This window comes from Thamnophis sirtalis, unplaced genomic scaffold, assembly GCF_051295495.1.
Source record: "Thamnophis sirtalis isolate CommonGarterSnake01/CBP01778 unplaced genomic scaffold, rThaSir2_p1.2 scaffold_15, whole genome shotgun sequence".
NCBI lineage: Eukaryota > Metazoa > Chordata > Lepidosauria > Squamata > Natricidae > Thamnophis > Thamnophis sirtalis.
This window is the reverse complement of record NW_028261395.1, coordinates 1,138,431-1,155,189: the sequence shown is the minus strand read 5'-3', so window position 1 is coordinate 1,155,189 and position 16,759 is coordinate 1,138,431. Positions and strand designations below refer to the sequence as shown.

General features: G+C 44.8%; 1 protein-coding gene across 2 annotated transcripts in view; it reads left to right on the top strand.

The window, feature by feature from the left end:
- The first annotated feature begins 14,902 nt into the window (after nt 1–14,902).
- Nucleotides 14,903–16,759, top strand: part of HS3ST1 (heparan sulfate-glucosamine 3-sulfotransferase 1) — a 75,767-nt gene continuing 73,910 nt past the window's right edge. Inside the window, exon 1 of one of the 2 annotated variants that reach the window (XM_014067465.2) lies at nt 14,903–15,031. The gene's annotated coding sequence lies outside the window, so the exon portion shown is untranslated. Of the gene's footprint in view, nt 15,032–15,657; nt 16,086–16,759 lie in introns of those variants that run through there. The other variant, XM_014067464.2, reaches the window with a different exon arrangement.

Here is a 16,759-nt window from a genome sequence, read left to right as displayed (position 1 = left end):
TATTCTTTTATACAGTCTAATTTTTCCTGATTCTTAAGAAATGGTTATGTAATGTAGGAAAGCTGTCATTTTTTTCATGTAGAACAGAAAAGCCAGTCAGAGCTCCAGTTACAGATGGGAATTTGTTTCTATGCACCTTTATTCAAAACTGCCTGATGATTAGCACCCGTAAAAGTATCTTTCATCTTTTAAATAGCAGTTCCGATAAACAGGGCAGATTAAAACCAGTAAGTTGAGTAATTTTATTAAGGGTATTTTTTTTTTAAATCTAACTTTCCTTTCTTCCTTTTTAATTTTCTATTCTTCCTGTTCTGCCTTTAATTTTGTTCTCTGTCTGCTGTGTCGGTCAGGCACTTAGATTTTCAAATAGCATTTTTCTTTTGAAGTCCTAATAGGAGAACTGGAGCTTCCTTACAATTTAAATTTGCCGGCTGTCAAGTTTCACTATTAATCTTCGTTTTGTTTCTGTTGTTTTTAATTGTCAGGAGAAAAGCAACAAAAATGTAACTGTAATTGTGCGTACATGTTAAGTCCTGGCAAGCAAGTCCTGCTTCCTTCAATTCCTTCCTTCCTTCAATTCCTTCCTTCCTTCCTTCCTTCCTTCCTTCCTTCCTTCCTTCCTTCCTTCCTTCCTTCCTTCCTTCCTTCCTTCCTTGTCTCTGGAGATTCTCAGTCGTCCAGGTCATGGTTGTCCCAAAGGTGCTTTTTTCAAAAGGCAACTGGGTTTTGTTTTTCTTCCTCCCGATGAACTTTTCAAAGTGCGTAAATAACAAAGCTTAGCTTAAGTAATTCAGTAGATTCTAGTACAGAGAAAAAACAGCAAAAATGATTAGAGGACCGAAGGCTAAAACATAAAGAATGGTTGCGGAAATTGGGTGTGTGTCTACTTTAATGAAAAGAAGGACTTGGGGGGTGACATGATAACAGTGTTCCAAAATCTCAGGGGCTGCCACAAAGAGAGGGGGACGTCAACCTGTTCTCCAAAGCACCTGAGGGCAGGACAAAAAACGCAATGGATGGAAACTAATCAAGGAGAGAAGCAACTTAGAACTGAAGATAAATCTCCTAACAGTTCAAACAAATAATCAGTGGAACGACTTGCTTCCAGAAGTTGTGAAGGCTTCAACACTGGAAGATTTTAAGAAGAGATTGGACAGCTATTTGTCTGAAACTGTGTAAGGTTTCCTACCCGAGCAGAGGGTTGGACTAGAAGACCTCCAAGGTCCCTTCCAATTCTGTTGTTTTGTTCTGTTACTCTTGTTATTCTCTTGAGATGAACTGGATGTCTTTTGTCTCCGGTGCAAATGCTTATAAAATGCACTGAGCCGATGTGGCGCAGTGGTTAAATGCAGCACTGCAGGCTACTTCAGCTGACTGCAGTTCTGCAGTTCGGCGGTTCAAATCTCACCGGCTCAGGGTTGACTCAGCCTTCCATCCTTCCGAGGTGGGTGAAATGAGGACCCGGATTGTTGTTGGGGGCAATACGCTGACTCTGTAAACCGCTTAGAGAGGGCTGAAAGCCCTATGAAGCGGTATATAAGTCTAACTGCTATTGCTATTGCTATTGCTATTGCTCTTGCAGAAGCTGATCTGTCATTTCATTTGCTATTATTTTGAGGCTATAGTGGGACATTAATTTTTTTTAAAAAATAAATGCTAATAACCTAGGGAAGGGAGTTCTATAGATCTTAACTTGCAATATCCCCACTTAGCCATGTGTTACAAGCTTTACCTTGCTAGGAGACCCAACCCATAATAGTCGTCTGCAGATTCCACAGACTCTGAATGAAGATAAAATTCTGAAACGCTCTGGCTTCCGAACTGATTTGTAGTTTTAATAACATGTCACTGTAGTTCAAATTAGCAGGATCAGCCCTGTAGTTGCTGATATTGCTGATATCTTTGATCCAGCCGTGAATATTACAGTTTTTCCTGCCTGGTGATTTCTGCCTTGACCATAACCACCTCTTGATATGTAAGAGGAAAAGGAACAAATCTCAGGTGATGTGAAATGCATTTCTGACAAGCTAGATTTTTTTTTGTGACTTTAGCTACGCTCATCAAATGCATCTTTTTAAAAAAAAATAAATGGCACTCGACCTTTATCATATCACAGGAACTTGAATACATAATTTTAATGACTGCCTATAATCTGGGTATGCAGTGCACACTTCTTTTATAAGGGGCAGAAGAGCAAAGTGGAGTGAAATATACTGTTCTCCAAGGATTTTTAACCTGTTTTTAATCTTTTATAGTTTTTTAAAAAAAACCTTTTCTAATACAAAGAAATGCATAACTAGGTCTTTCACAGCTCAGTGTCCTTTTTATTTATATTATTAAAGTGTCCTTTTTATTTATATTATTAAAGTAGAACTTAAGAGATCAGTATTGTAACACTTGAATCGTTATATGTAATCCCACTTTGGGGAAGTTACTTTGAGGAAAATTAGATGCACGGCAGTTTTTTAAATTGTCCGGTTTTACAAATGTAATCTGTTTTGCTTATTTGTCTCTTATTTCCTTTTGAGTAGCAACAATCGATATAGCACAATTCTCTGGTCTGTGCCATCCTAGTACAGCTAGTAAACCGAGATACACCAGCTGTGTCAAAAATAAGAGCCAAGGTGGCGCAGTGGTTAAATGCAGCACTGCAGGCTACTGCTAGATCAGCAGGTCAGCGGTTCAAATCTCACCGGCTCAGGGTTGACTCAGCCTTCCATCCTTCCGAGGTGGGTAAAATGAGGACCCAGATTGTTGGGGGCGATATGCTGACTCTCTGTAAACCGCTTAGAGAGGCCTGGAAGGCCTATGAAGCGGTATATAAGTCTACTGCTATTGCTATTACTGCTATTGCTAATAAAGCCTTGATTTGTAAATCTGGAACTATAGCAAAACGGATTTCCCAGAAATCTAAATGAATGCCTCTTATACCTGTACTTTTACCTGATTCATCTACCGTAGGTTGGAAATGCATGCATATTTTAAATAGAGTATGTTGTGATTCAAGTAAGGACTTGAGAAGCGATAAAAGGATGGTTTCAGAATTCTGGAAGAAACAAGAAATATTTGGAACAGTATGAAAAATCCAGGAAGTCACTGCTTATTCTTTGGATTCCCTATTGATGATCCTTGGAGATGAGTCCAACTCTATCACAGGAAGAGAACTAGGAATGTGCATTGGGTTCAAATTAAGCTTGGATATGGATCAGATATGATTTGGAACACATATTCACTCCCTAAAGATGTGCAAATTTACAATTCAACTTATTTCAAGTTGAAGGTCAACTTATTTCCCAAAGCACCGGAAGGCAGGACAAGAAACAATGGGTGGAAACTAATCAAGGGGAGGAAGCAACTTGGAATTAAGGAGAAATTCCCAACAGTAAGAACAATTAACTCAGTGTTTCTCAACCTTGGCAACTTGAAGATGACTGGACTTCAACTCCCAGAATTCCCCAGCCAGCTGGGGAATTCTGGGAGTTGAAGTCTAGACATCTTCAAGTGGCCAAGGTTGAGAAACACTGACAGTGGAAGAGAAGTTGTCTTCAGAAGTTGGGGTGCTTCATCCCTGGATGTTTTTAGGAAGAGATTGGGCAGCTATTTGTCTTAAAATTGTATAGGAGGTTGGACTCAAAGATCTCCAAGGTCCCCTCCAATACTATTCTGATAAATTGATCCTTGCTCCACAAAACTCTGTCCTGACTGATTCAGAGATTTCCCAAAGTAAATACTTCCGAAACCATTTCACCAGCAAGCGGGATGGATATAGGTTTTCCTTGTTCAATCATATCCATTTCCCCCCATATAAAAGCACCCTAGGGGAACTCCAGGAAAATGGAGTATATCTGCTTTATCCTAGCAATCGGATTTAATCCATAAGGATCCCCCCCCCAAAAAAATGTTATTTGGCCTTGAACATCATTCTGCAGAGCTACTGTACCTCCATGATGTTTAAGCGGGTGTTTCTTCTGTCCTGAATGCATTTTATCATCCCTAAGTGAGTTCAGGTGGGAATCTGAAGTGGCTGGGGACATCCAGCTGCGTTTCTCTTTTTGATAACTTTCCAGCTGAAGTGGAGGCAGAACAGTTCTTTTAAAAACACTGCTTCCAGCATTCTTTCGCTTCAGCTCTATCCCAAATATTTCATCAGTTTTATTTTTAATCCCATCCCCTCTGCTGGAAACCTCTTCTTGAGTCCACTTCGACTCCTACCTAAACCTTTCTTTTTTTTAAATCCATCAAATGGCTCTGCATTTATTTATTTTATTTACTTTTTCAATCTTAACTGTTCCTTGCTCTTTTGCACTTTGGTTCTTGCAAAGGTGGCGCAGTGGTTAAATGCAGCACTGCAGTTCAGCAGTTTGGCTGTTCAAATCCCACCGGCTCAAGGTTGACTCAGCCTTCCATCCTTCCGAGGTAGGTAAAATGAGGACCCGGATTGTTGTTGGGGGTGATATGCTGACTCTCTGTAAACTGCTTAGAGAGGGCTGAAAGCCCTATGAAGTGGTATATAAGCCTAACTATTGCTATTGCTATTGCAACTATCTTCTCTCTTTTTACATCTTTCACAGCAATCTTTCTTATATACCTTCCCCCCCCCAAAAAAAAATCTCTTCCCAGGCTAGTCCCCACTTTTTATTTTACTATTGGCATAACTTCACCCACGTTTCACTTTGTTCCAATCACCACCTCCTTAGTAAAATAAGAGCCGAGGTGGCGCAGTGGGTAGAGTGCAGTACTGCAGGCCACTTCAGCTGACTGCTATCTGCAGTTCAGCGGTTCAAATCTCACCGGCTCAAGGTTGACTCAGCCTTCCATCCTTCCGAGGTGGGTGAAATGAGGACCCAGATTGTTGGGGGAGATGTGCTGACTCTGTAAACCGCTTAGAGAGGGCTGAAAGCCCTATGAAGCGGTATATAAGTCTAACTGCCATTGCTATTGCTATTGCTACTTCAGCTGACTGCTAGTTCAGCAGTTCGGCTGTTCAAATCTCACCGGCTCAAGGTTGACTCAGCCTTCCATCCTTCCGAGGTGGGTGAAATGAGGACCCAGACTGTGGGGGCGATATGCTGACTCTGTAAACCACTTAGAGAAGGCTGAAAGCCCTATGAAGCGGTATATAAGTCTAAGGACCAAGGAGTAGCCGTAACTTCTTATCCTGCTGCATTCTGGACCACCAATAGTTTCTGAGTAGTTTTCAAAGGCAGATCCTTGTATAACCTATTATAGGCGTCTAACTGGGAATTGACTAATGTATGAATGACAATGAGAAGGGTATGTTGATCCAAGAAAGGGTGAAATTGGCCCACAAAAATGAATCCATGCATAACAGCGTCAATGTCAGCCAATTCTGCTTGTTGTGCACGTTGAAAGTATAAAAAATAGTTAAGAATGTTATAAATGTAGAATCCCGGCATGATTTATATTTCTTGTTTGTATGTACATAAATTCAATATTTGAAAGATCGGTCAGTGGATTGGTAGAATTGGGTGGGTGGTGGGGGTAAGGGTTTGTTGTTTAAAAGTCAAAATGCCACTTGTGTTATTTAATATAATAGATGATGGCTAGCTTTGCAGATAGCAATATTTTACCCTGACGCTTAAAATGCTATAAAACCATCTCTGTAGTAATTATATCTACTATTATCCCTGACCTCTGATTTATAAAGAAATGCTTTTCACCAAACAAATGCAGCCAGTTAGAAAACTTATTAATATTAAAATGACAGACTGGAATAACTGGGAGCATGCCAGTGCAAACACATTTTCTGAAATGATCTTGCTTGTCTCAAATGGTTAATGTTAATGATAAATAATCTGACATTCCCTGTCAAATCAGGGACTGCTTTAGAAATGTCACATCATTTTTCAATTAGTCTGCTCCCGCTTCGAAAACAATTGTTGGTAAGGCCACCCCTGTCTGTCTTTAAGAGCAAAGGGATATGTTGAGGTTGTTTTCCTGTGGATCCTAGCTGAGTGTAACACCCACTGTATAAAAGGAAGTACAGTTGTTTCAATGAGTATGAAACTTGCAACACAATCTGCAATGTATATTTAATGCATTAACCCGGTGTGTGAAACATGTTGCCTTTGGAAGTATTGAGGCTGATATGCTTGGGGTCCAGCATATCTGGAGATGATCAAGAAAGGAAGTCTAGATATAGTGGTTAAGGTCTGGTCCAGTGGTGGGATTCAAATTTTTTTACTATTGGTTCTGTGGAACATGACCACCAGTTCCAAAGCATGTAAACGCAACTAGATAAATAGTTACTACTTCAGTGGGAAGCTCACATGGCCACAGAAGTGTCTTTGGCTGGTTCCCTTAGATAAGGAACAGAGATGAGTGCCACATCTTAGAATCAGATACAACTGAATAAGGGAAAACCTTTAGAACAGCCACTATTTTACCTATTCTAAATTCCTTACTCTCTTTCTAGAGCAATAGCAATAGCAGTTAGACTTATATACCGCTTCCTAGGGCTTTCAGCCCTCTCTAAGCGGTTTACAGAGTCAGCATATCGCCCCCACAGTCTGAGTCCTCATTTCACCCACCTCGGAAGGATGGAAGGCTGAGTCAACCTTGAGCCGGTGAGATTAGAACCGCTGAACTGCAGATAACAGTCAGCTGAAGTGGCCTGCAGTACAGCACCCTACCCACTGCGCCACCTCGGCTCTAGATAGATAGATAAGAGATATGGATGGATGGATGGATGGATGGATGGATGGATGGATGGATGGATGGATGGATGGATGGGAAGGACAGACAGACAGAGATATAGAGATAGATAGATGATAGATAGATAGATAGATAGATAGATAGATAGATAGATATAGCAGTTAGACTTATATACCGCTTCATAGGGCTTTCAGCCCTCTCTAAGTGGTTTACAGAGTCAGCATATCGCCCCCACAGTCTGGGTCCTCATTTCACCCACCTCGGAAGGATGGAAGGCTGAGTCAACCTTGAGCCGGTGAGATTAGAACCGCTGAACTGCAGATAACAGTCAGCTGAAGTGGCCTGCAGTACAGCACCCTACCCACTGCGCCACCTCGGCTCTAGATAGATAGATAAGAGATATGGATGGATGGATGGATGGATGGATGGATGGATGGATGGATGGGAAGGACAGACAGACAGAGATATAGAGATAGATAGATGATAGATAGATAGATAGATAGATAGATAGATAGATAGATAGATAGATAGATATAGCAGTTAGACTTATATACCGCTTCATAGGGCTTTCAGCCCTCTCTAAGCGGTTTACAGAGTCAGCATATCGCCCCCAACAACAATCCGGGTCCTCATTTCACCCACCTCGGAAGGATGGAAGGCTGAGTCAACCTTGAGCCGGTGAGATTAGAACCGCCGAACTGCAGAACTAGCAGTCAGCTGAAGTAGCCTGCAGTACTGCACCCTAACCACTGCGCCACCTCTAGGCTCTTATAAGTATGTGCAATTCCTTATGAGGAGTGGCTCTCAACCTTCCTTTAATACAGTTCCTCATGTTGTGGTGACCCCCAACCATAAAATTATTTTATGTTTTCCATATTTTTTTGAAAACATGTGTTTTCCGAAGGTCTTAGGTGAACGCTGTGAAAGGGTCGTTTGACCCCCCAAAGGGGTCCCCACCCACAGGTTGACAACCACTGTTCTAGAGTTATCCAACCTTGGGAAACTGAAGGTGAGTGGACTTCAATTCCCAGAATTCTTAGCAATGGCTATGTTGCCGGTGGAATACTGGGAGTTGAAGTCCATATACCTGGAAATTGCCAAGGCTAGGAAACCCAGTTTTAGGGTCACGGCAATTGGGATTCAAAGAGAATTGCTTTATTACTTACATTATCAAATGCAGAAATCCAAGCTGGGAGGAAGCTTTTGCTCCTCACCTTCTCCTTTCATTTATTTATTTAAAACATTCCGTATAATATTTTATGCAATATAAAAATATTGATATGGTCTCCCATGCTGGGCAATAGGCAGTTAATGAGTGAGCCATACCAAAATACAACAGAATTAACATCATTTCACACAATGTTAAAGTGCAATAATAATCCAGTTTCTTTTATTAGTGACCCTTCACTAAGTCCTAAAAGTGGCGTATAAACCAATTTGGCACGGTTCATGGAATACGCTAAACCAGAATTAGCCAAATCATATCATGGCTTTACAGAATGATAACATTTAATAGCCATTATTTTAATAGAGCCTTGCTAACATTCTTTAATTCAAAATATGTACAATTCCTTAGGAGGAAATTTTATGCACACGGGAATTGTTTTTATTGTGCGATGGCTGTAACACCCAGGATTGCAATAAATATTGTGATCGCCAATACTGCCAAGAACTAAACATTTTTATATTATGAATGAATACAAATACATTTTGTTTTATGTAGGTTCCACTGAGGTGTGTTTTTTTTCCTAATAGATTGACTAACATTTAACATTTGAAAGACTGAGATGTAGTTTAAAAATACCCAAAATGTCTATGTATTTCTCTCATATGTTTTTTGCAGGCAGCTGTTTCCCCTTCATAATATACTGTTTATAATTTTCACTAACCTACATATCACAATGTCCACTTTCCCTTAATATATGCATTTTTGCACTGCAGCGTTTGGGAAAGTGCCATTTTTTAATTACCGCTGTGCTTCAGTTCACATGTCGGTTTCAAAAGTGAAAATTGTGTAAGTTGCTAATAATATAATGAAACCAAAGTGTGGGTTTCCCCCCCCTTCCTTCTTTTATATTTAGAACACATAATGTTGCTTGCCCATCTATTGTCTATGTCTGACTTCAGACCTTAAACGGGGGGCTTTTCCCTCCTATGTATTTTTAACTGGATGTTAAGAGTAATTGCAACTGGTTCCTTACGTATATTTATAAAAAATATGCTTTTATTTATTTTACTGCCTTTGAGTCAGTCTTGAAGCTTGACAATTACATGGACAGGTCCCTGCAGTTTTCTTCGGAAGGTTTTTTTTAATAGCAATAGCAGTAGACTTATATACCGCTTCATAGGGCTTTCAGCCCTCTCTAAGCGGTTTACAGAGAGTCAGCATATTGCCCCCAACAATCTGGGTCCTCATTTTACCCACCTCAGAAGGATGGAAGGCTGAGTCAACCCTGAGCCGGTGGGATTTGAACCGCTGAACTGCTGATCTAGCAGTAGCCTGCAGTGCTGCATTTAACCACTGCGCCACCTCGGCTCTTTACAAATACTTAAGAAGTATTTGCTCTTGCTTCCTTGATATATTCCTTGAATGACTGGCCCATGGTTACCCAGATGGTTTCGTGCCTCAGCCAGAAATAGAACTCACTGATGTTGATGAAGTTTAATAAATTTATAGGCCGCCTAATCCCAAAGGACTCTGGGCGGCTTACAACAATACATTTAAAATAGAAGTTAAAAACACAAAAACATAGTTAAAAAGACCACAACATACACCCAGTCTGATCGGGGCTGGAACTCAATCGTGAGTTCAACAGCCCGGGGCCTGCCGGAATAGCCAGGTCTTAATAGCCTTTCGGAAGACCATGAGAGTGGGGAGGGTCCGGATCTCTGGGGGCAGTTTATTCCAGAGGGTCGGAGCGGCAACAGAGAAGACCCTCCCCCGGGTAGTTGCCAGCCGACATTGCCTGGCTGACGGCACCCGGAGAAGGCCCTCCCTGTGCGATCTTATCTTAGGAGCCGAGGTGGCACAGTGGTTAAATGCAGCACTGCAGGCTACTTCAGCTGACTGCAGTTCAGCAGTTCGGCTGTTCAAATCCCACCAGGCTCAAGGTTGACTCAGCCTTCCATCCTTCCAAGGTGGGTAAAATGAGGACCCGGATTGTTGTTGGGGGCAATATGCTGACTCTGTAAACCACTTAGAGAGGGCTGAGAGACCTATGAAGCGGTATATAAGTCTAACTGCTATTATCGGTCGTTGGGAAGTATGTGGCAGAAGACGGTCTCGCAGATATCTGGGTCCTAGGCCATGTAGGGCTTTAAAGGTGATAACCAGCTCCTTGAATTGCGTCCGGAGACCAATAGGAAGCCAGTGCAATAGTGGTGAAAGATAGTGGTGAAAGGTGCGGAATCACCAAAAGTGGCAATCTTTGCAAATCTCGTTAACATTTTAACAGTACAGCATCCTCAAGCAGAAATGCAATTGTTTACTAATGGATCAGAAGATAAGAACTCGAGCCCGAATAAAAATGGAATGGTATGGAGTAATTGGTCACCACCAGAGGTGGGTTCCTACCAGTTCGCACCTATTCGGTAGAACCGGTTCGTCAAATCGACCGAACCGGTTAGAAGGGGTTCCACCAGTGGACCCGGAAAGCAGGCCACACCTACAGAAGAGGCTCCAAACATTTTTTGAAACCCACCACTGGTCCTTGGAGAGGATTATTCTACACTATCATGCTCCTATTTATAAAACTCAGGGCCTCTGTGAAAGGCAAGGATGACTCCTGCGTTTGTGGTGCAATCAGAACATTGCGTGTGTTGAAGTTGTTTTAACACAAACCAAAGATGCCTTTTAAAAAACAAGTTTACATCCTATTCTTATGCATGCCAGGGCTGTGTGTGAGGTCATTTAAGTGGTTCTGACAAGTGTCGTCGGCATCTTCATATCCGGTCACATGGGTGGCAAGCCACTCCCACCCGGTCACATGGGTGGCAAGCCACTCCCACAAGAGGCCACACCCACAGAGTAGGTTCGAACAATTTTTGAAACCCACCACTAGTCACCACTACCCATGCCCTACCAGAACAAATCACACTCTGGAGTAAGCCAATTGGAGTCCAATTATACATAACATTTGTGGCAGAAGTAAGGCTACGGAGGATCACGGGCGGGAGTGGAAAATCACCATTTTCCTGGCCAGCTGTCTCTCATCTGTTAGGGTAGTGATGGATGAAGGAACAAGCCTCGTGGCCTACCTGCATTCTATCCAATATCGTGGCATTGTGGAGAAAGTAATTCCTGCCAATGACCTCTCTGCTGATAATAACTAAATGTAATTGGTGGCATCCTGCCATTGTTCTGATAGGAAATTTCTTTCATGGTGGAATTTGTAGTTGGAGGAGATGGCTTTCATCTAATTTGTTCGCAAGTGATGGATGGCATTCCTTATAAGGCATTAAATCAAAAGCCTGCCAGCAAAACATTCTTAACTTATAGGTATCAACCAGGAAAGTTTTATTTATCCAAATGTTTTGTTTCCATCATTTGAGAAACAGAAGTTCTAAGTCCACTTTTGGAAAGGAAGTCTCCCCCCCCCAAAAAAACGAAGTGTGATTTATTTCTGGACAGACAAGGGAAAAAATCTACCACTTTATTTCAGTTTGTTCAGGCAGCATAAAGCAAATTTCCTGAAGTTATTTTCCTGGTTCTGTATCTCCTTTTTTAGACTGTTTTTCCATAGCTGTATAAATAGCTTTTGAATGTGATCTAATAGGCGAAAACCTCCAAGTTCTCCGAAAGAAGAAACTTAAAATTGGTTTTAATTTTTGATTTGTTCTCATCTAAATAAGAGTCTTTATAACAGAGGTTAGGTTACCAAAGAAATGCACTTTTATGCTGCAATAAAGTTTTTTTTTCCTTTAAAAGGGGGCCTTTTGCCCTTTAAAGTCCTAAATCCCATTAAATGCACATAACCTGGGCATGAAAGATGGTGACATTATTATTCTACAGAGAGTTTATTTCTCAAAGAAGAGAATTGTATGATTAGACAAGAGACTAGCAATCTCATCAATAGGCTGTTGATACCCAACTTTTCATCTCTACCCCAAACCACCCAAACGATGCCCTCGACGTGATGTCCCGATGCCTGGAGGCTGTGCGGATCGGTTCCACCACAAAACCGTGGTAGACTAAAGCGTGCTTGACGAAAGTGCGTACGTGACATCATCACAGCGTGACGAAAACAGCACGCTGTGAGCGGTAAACTTAAATTTAACCCGTAAATCTAAACCTAACCCCCCCAAACCTAACCCTAAACCTAACCCTAAGCCTAACCCTTAACCTAACCCTAAACCTAACCCTAAACCTAACCCTTAACCTAACGCTAAACCTAACGCTAACCCTTAACCTAACCCTAACCCTAAACCTAACCCTTACCTTTATGTGAATCGGCTTGCTTTAATTTTATTTTAATTTAATTTATTTTTAATTTTATTTGTCGCGCTGCTGATGACGTCAGGTACGCGCTTTAATCGGGCGCGCTTTAGTGGACCGCGGTTTTGTCGTGCCATGGTGCGGATCTGGATGGGGAGGAACAGGTTCAAGCTCACTCCCTCCAAGACGGAGTGGCTGTGGTTCCTGTCATCCCGATTTGTGCATCTTGTTCCATCTTTGATGATAGGGGGAGAAATTTTAGCCCCCTCAGAGAGGGCCCGCAATCTGGGCGTCCTCCTGGATACGCGGCTTAGTTTAGAAGAACACCTGATGGCCGTGACCAGGGGGGGGGGGCTTTTACCAGGTTCGCCTGGTACGTCAGTTGCGCCCCTTCCTGGATCGGGATGCTCTGTGCACAGTCACTCACGCCCTCGTCCTTTCTCGCCTGGACTACTGTAACGCTCTCTACATGGGGCTGTCCTTGAAGAGCATCCGGAGGCTTCAACTGGTCCAGAATGCGGCCGCGTGGGTTATCATGGGGTGCTCGAGAGCCGAGGTGGCGCAGTGGTTAAATGCAGCACTGCAGGCTACTTCAGCTGAATGCTATCTGCAGTTCAGCGGTTCTAATCTCACCGGCTCAAGGTTGACTCAGCCTTCCATCCTTCCGAGGTGGGTGAAATGAGGACCCGGATTGTTGGGGGCAATACGCTGACTCTGTAAACCGCTTAGAGAGGGCTGAAAGGCCTATGAAGCGGTATATAAGTCTAACTGCTATTGCTATTGCTATTGCTATCTATCATCTATCATCTATCTATCTATCTATCTATCTATCTATCTATCTATCTATCTATCATCTATCTATCTATCTTCTATATCTATCTTATCTATTATCTATCCATCCAAGGCTTAAGGTTGACTCAGCCTTCCATCCTTCCGAGGTGGGTAAAATGAGAACCCGGATTGTTGTTGGGGGCAATATGCTGACTCTGTAAACCGCTTAGAGAGGGCTGAGAGACCTATGAAGCGGTATATAAGTCGAACTGCTATTGCTATTGCTCCCACGTAACACCCCTTTTAGGCGGCCTGCACTGGTTGTCGGTTGTCTTCCGGGTGCAATTCAAGGTACTAATTATGACCTTTAAAGCGCTCCATGGCTTAGGCCCAGGGTACCTGTGAGACCACCTACTGCCACCGGTAGCCTCCCACCGTCCAGTGCGATCCCACAGAGTTGGCCTCCTCAGGGTGCCGTCGGCCAGACGGTGTCGGCTAGCCACCCCCAGGGGGAGAGCCTTCTCTGCTGGAGCCCCTTCCCTCTGGAATGAGCTGCCCCCCGGAGCTTCGCATAATCCCCGACCTCCGGTCCTTCCGGCGCGCCCTAAAAGGTTGGCTTTTCCAGCAAGCCAGCCTGGCCTGAACAAAACAAATCGAAGTATTGATTATTGTTAATTTTAATTTGAATTCTTTTAAAAAAATGTGTCATTGTTAATTTTATTTGGGTTTGGGGATATCCTATATAATTTCTTTTTAACTTTTGTAGAATGTGTTTCTTTTAATGTTGTACGCCGCCCTGAGTCCTTGGGAGAAGGGCGGCATATAAATTTAATAAACCAAACCAAACCAATCTGTTTTTGCATAACGTAACGTGAGAAACACTGGCTTAGCACTTGTGCATTCAGAGGTAGTTCATTTTGTAAGAGAATGCTGATTTAAAACTATCAAAGTGGTTTTGCAGACCAAGAAAATTACCCTTATTAATGCCACACCAGAAATCTAAGAACTTACAGAAGACTAAAAAATAAATAAAAAGCCATTATTCAGTTTCCCCAAGGCTGGACTGAAAGGTAACAGCATCTTTTCTCACAGGTAAACAAAAGATGGATTGGATGCAACAAATGGAATTCTTAGGGCAAATGGTAGAAATACCAGATGGGTATTCCTTTCTCTTTCTCTCTCTCTCTCTCCTTCCCTCCCTCCCTCTCTCTCTCTTTTTTCTTTCCCTCCCTCCCTCCCTCCCTCCCCCCCCTCTCTCTCTCTCCCTCCCTCTCTCTCTCTCTCTCTCTCTCTCTCTCTCATGCTCAATTTTGGGGAAATATTTTAGAAAATAGCAAGGCCCTTTCTTATACTTCTAAAGCCCAGCTTAAGATCAGAGGAAGGTCTTAATTCCTCGCACCTGGAAGAAACTTGACAGAATCACAAGGGTTCATTACCTGATTCATTCCCTACCTACCAAGAAAGGCAAGGACTGTCTAGTAAACCTCTCCTTTCCCCCATTTTTGTCCTTCACCACTTAACAGCATAGCTGGATGACAGCCTCCAAAAGCGGATTTTGTCTGATCTCAAAAGGGGGGGCGCGAGAGGGGGGGGAGTTAGGCAGAATCAGACCCCAGCTGTAGGCTGAAGAAGGGGGGGGGGGAATCCTAGAATGCATCGTTTCCAAGGGACGGCGGGCGGGGGGATCCCTATCCTTGTGGGTCACATGAAGCCACTTGGCAGCTTAGCAGGGCTGAAAAGGCGGCTTAACTTTTTTATCCACCTACCGGCTTGTTCTCGGAACAAGGAAATGAGATCTCGTTTTTGGTTTTTTTAAGAAAGCCTCCTTTTGGAAACTCCGATCCACGGATTGTGTAAGCCAAAGGCTGCTTTGATCGGGATCGCGCAACGACGCGGAATTGAGGCTCGAACGCTGAATATTCGCTCGACGCTGGAACCGGAGCAGCGTTTCTTCCCGAGAGACACGGCAAAAAAAGAGAGGAGGCGGCCGTGGAAAGACCCAAGGATGCTCTTTTAGGCACCCGGCAACCCCCCCACCTCCATCCCTGGAAACGTTCCTCGGTTTGTTTTTCGCCTGCCGCCCCCCCAGGAGCCAAACCCACGACCCCAGGGAAAACGGAGGGGAGCTGGACCGACTTCCGACGCCCCGAGGTGAGTTGGCTTTGGTGCCCAAAGGCTGCTGCGCACGTTAAGAGCTCTTCCTCTCCACCACCAACCCCCCCCCTAGGCTTCTCCCCCCTTCCTCCCCCCCCGGCTCTTCCAACCAACCCCTCCTCCTTTGCAAACCCCTCGGCTCTTCCCCAAAGGACGCCCCCTCCCCCTTGGCAGGCGCAGAGCCGCCCTTTGGATCCTTATTTGGTCCCCTCTGCCGGGTCCCCGTTTGGGGTAAACCGGGGAGACCCTCCCACTCATCCACCCCAGGTGGGCAAACGGGCGCCTCGCGTGCAAGGAGCCGAGGCGCCGTCCGTGCCCTTCCCTTCCTTCCTTCCTCCCCTCCCCTCCCCTCCCTTCTTCTCCTCCTCCTCGGGCGTTGTCCGGGGACGCTTCCCGAAACGGAGGCGAGGAGGGCAGGAGCGGACGCCTCTACCTGCCCGCCTTCCAGCTCGAGCGGAGTCACCTGTTTCCCCCAAGCTCCGCCCCCTCCTTGGCCAGCCCCGCCCGTGGGAGGGAGGAGAAGGGGGGGAGGGAGAGAAGAGCGGAGAGTCGCCCTCTTTGGCATGTAGACGGACGGGGTTTTCTCCCCCCCCCCGGTGGCTCTTCTCCCCCTCCCTCCCTCCTTTGCCCAGGTGCTGGTGGCGTTGGGGGGGCTCGGAAAGGAGCCATGCATCCTTCCCTGAACTCCGCGCTCGGGAGTTGCAGCCAGCGGGGAGAGGGGGGGGGAGGCCGGCCCGGCTGGCGTTCCTCCAAGCACCCCCCACCCACCCCCACCCGCTCCGCTCCTCTCTCCTTCCCCGCCGGTCCTGGTCCCAGGGACCGACTCAATGAATCATGAGGCTGCTGGTGGTGCTGGTGGTGCTGGTGTGATGCGTTGATGTGGGGCAGACGCTACCGCAGCCTCCAGCCTTCTCCGCACGGCGGGGTGAAGCGAGCGGGGGAGCGACCTGGTTTTTCAGCCCCCCGCCCTCCGGCCAGCTCCGGGACCTGCCGCCGACGCTCCCCGAGCCCTGTAGAAGAAGACGCGCGTCTTCCCGTGGCTCCCGAGGAGGTAAACCCAATGGAAAGGAGGGATTTTGGTTTGGGCAGGCAGAGAAATCAAAGGAGGGGAAGCTGGGGGGGGGTTAACATTGGGGGGCTTTGGGGCTTTAAGGATGCCCGTCCTGGGGTCTCCGGGCTGAGTGCTTCGAACGCTGTTAGGTCTTGGGGAGTGAAGTCCACGTGTAAAGGGAGTGCGTGTCTGAATGCCGCGTCGCTGAAGTTCCCCTCGCCTCTCCTGCCAAAAAGACCTTACAAGGCTGAGCTGGAACTCCGCTCAGCGGATCCTTCGGGAAAACGTTTGGGACTTTAATTTTTTTGGGGGGGGGAAAAATCAGAATTGGAGAGGGAGAACGATGAAATATTAAAAGCGGCTAATGCATTCCTTTCCTTTTTTTCTTACCCCCCCCCCAAAAAAAACCCTGAACCCTTGCAGATGAATTCGCCTGCTTTGAAAGGGAGGCAGCAGCGCCGAATTCACTTTTCTCCCCGTTCCCCTTTTTTGCCTTAGAGAAAAAGACTTTTCTAAAATTAAAAGGCAGAGCCCAGAGAAGCTTGATTCAAAAACGACCCCTGCATTTGCTTCTGTCAGTTTGATGGTTTTCATAGCCTCAGAAGTACTTATTGTATCTTTAAAATGTTATTCTTGTTTTTTTAACATTTCAGCTGTTCATACCTGAGGGGGGG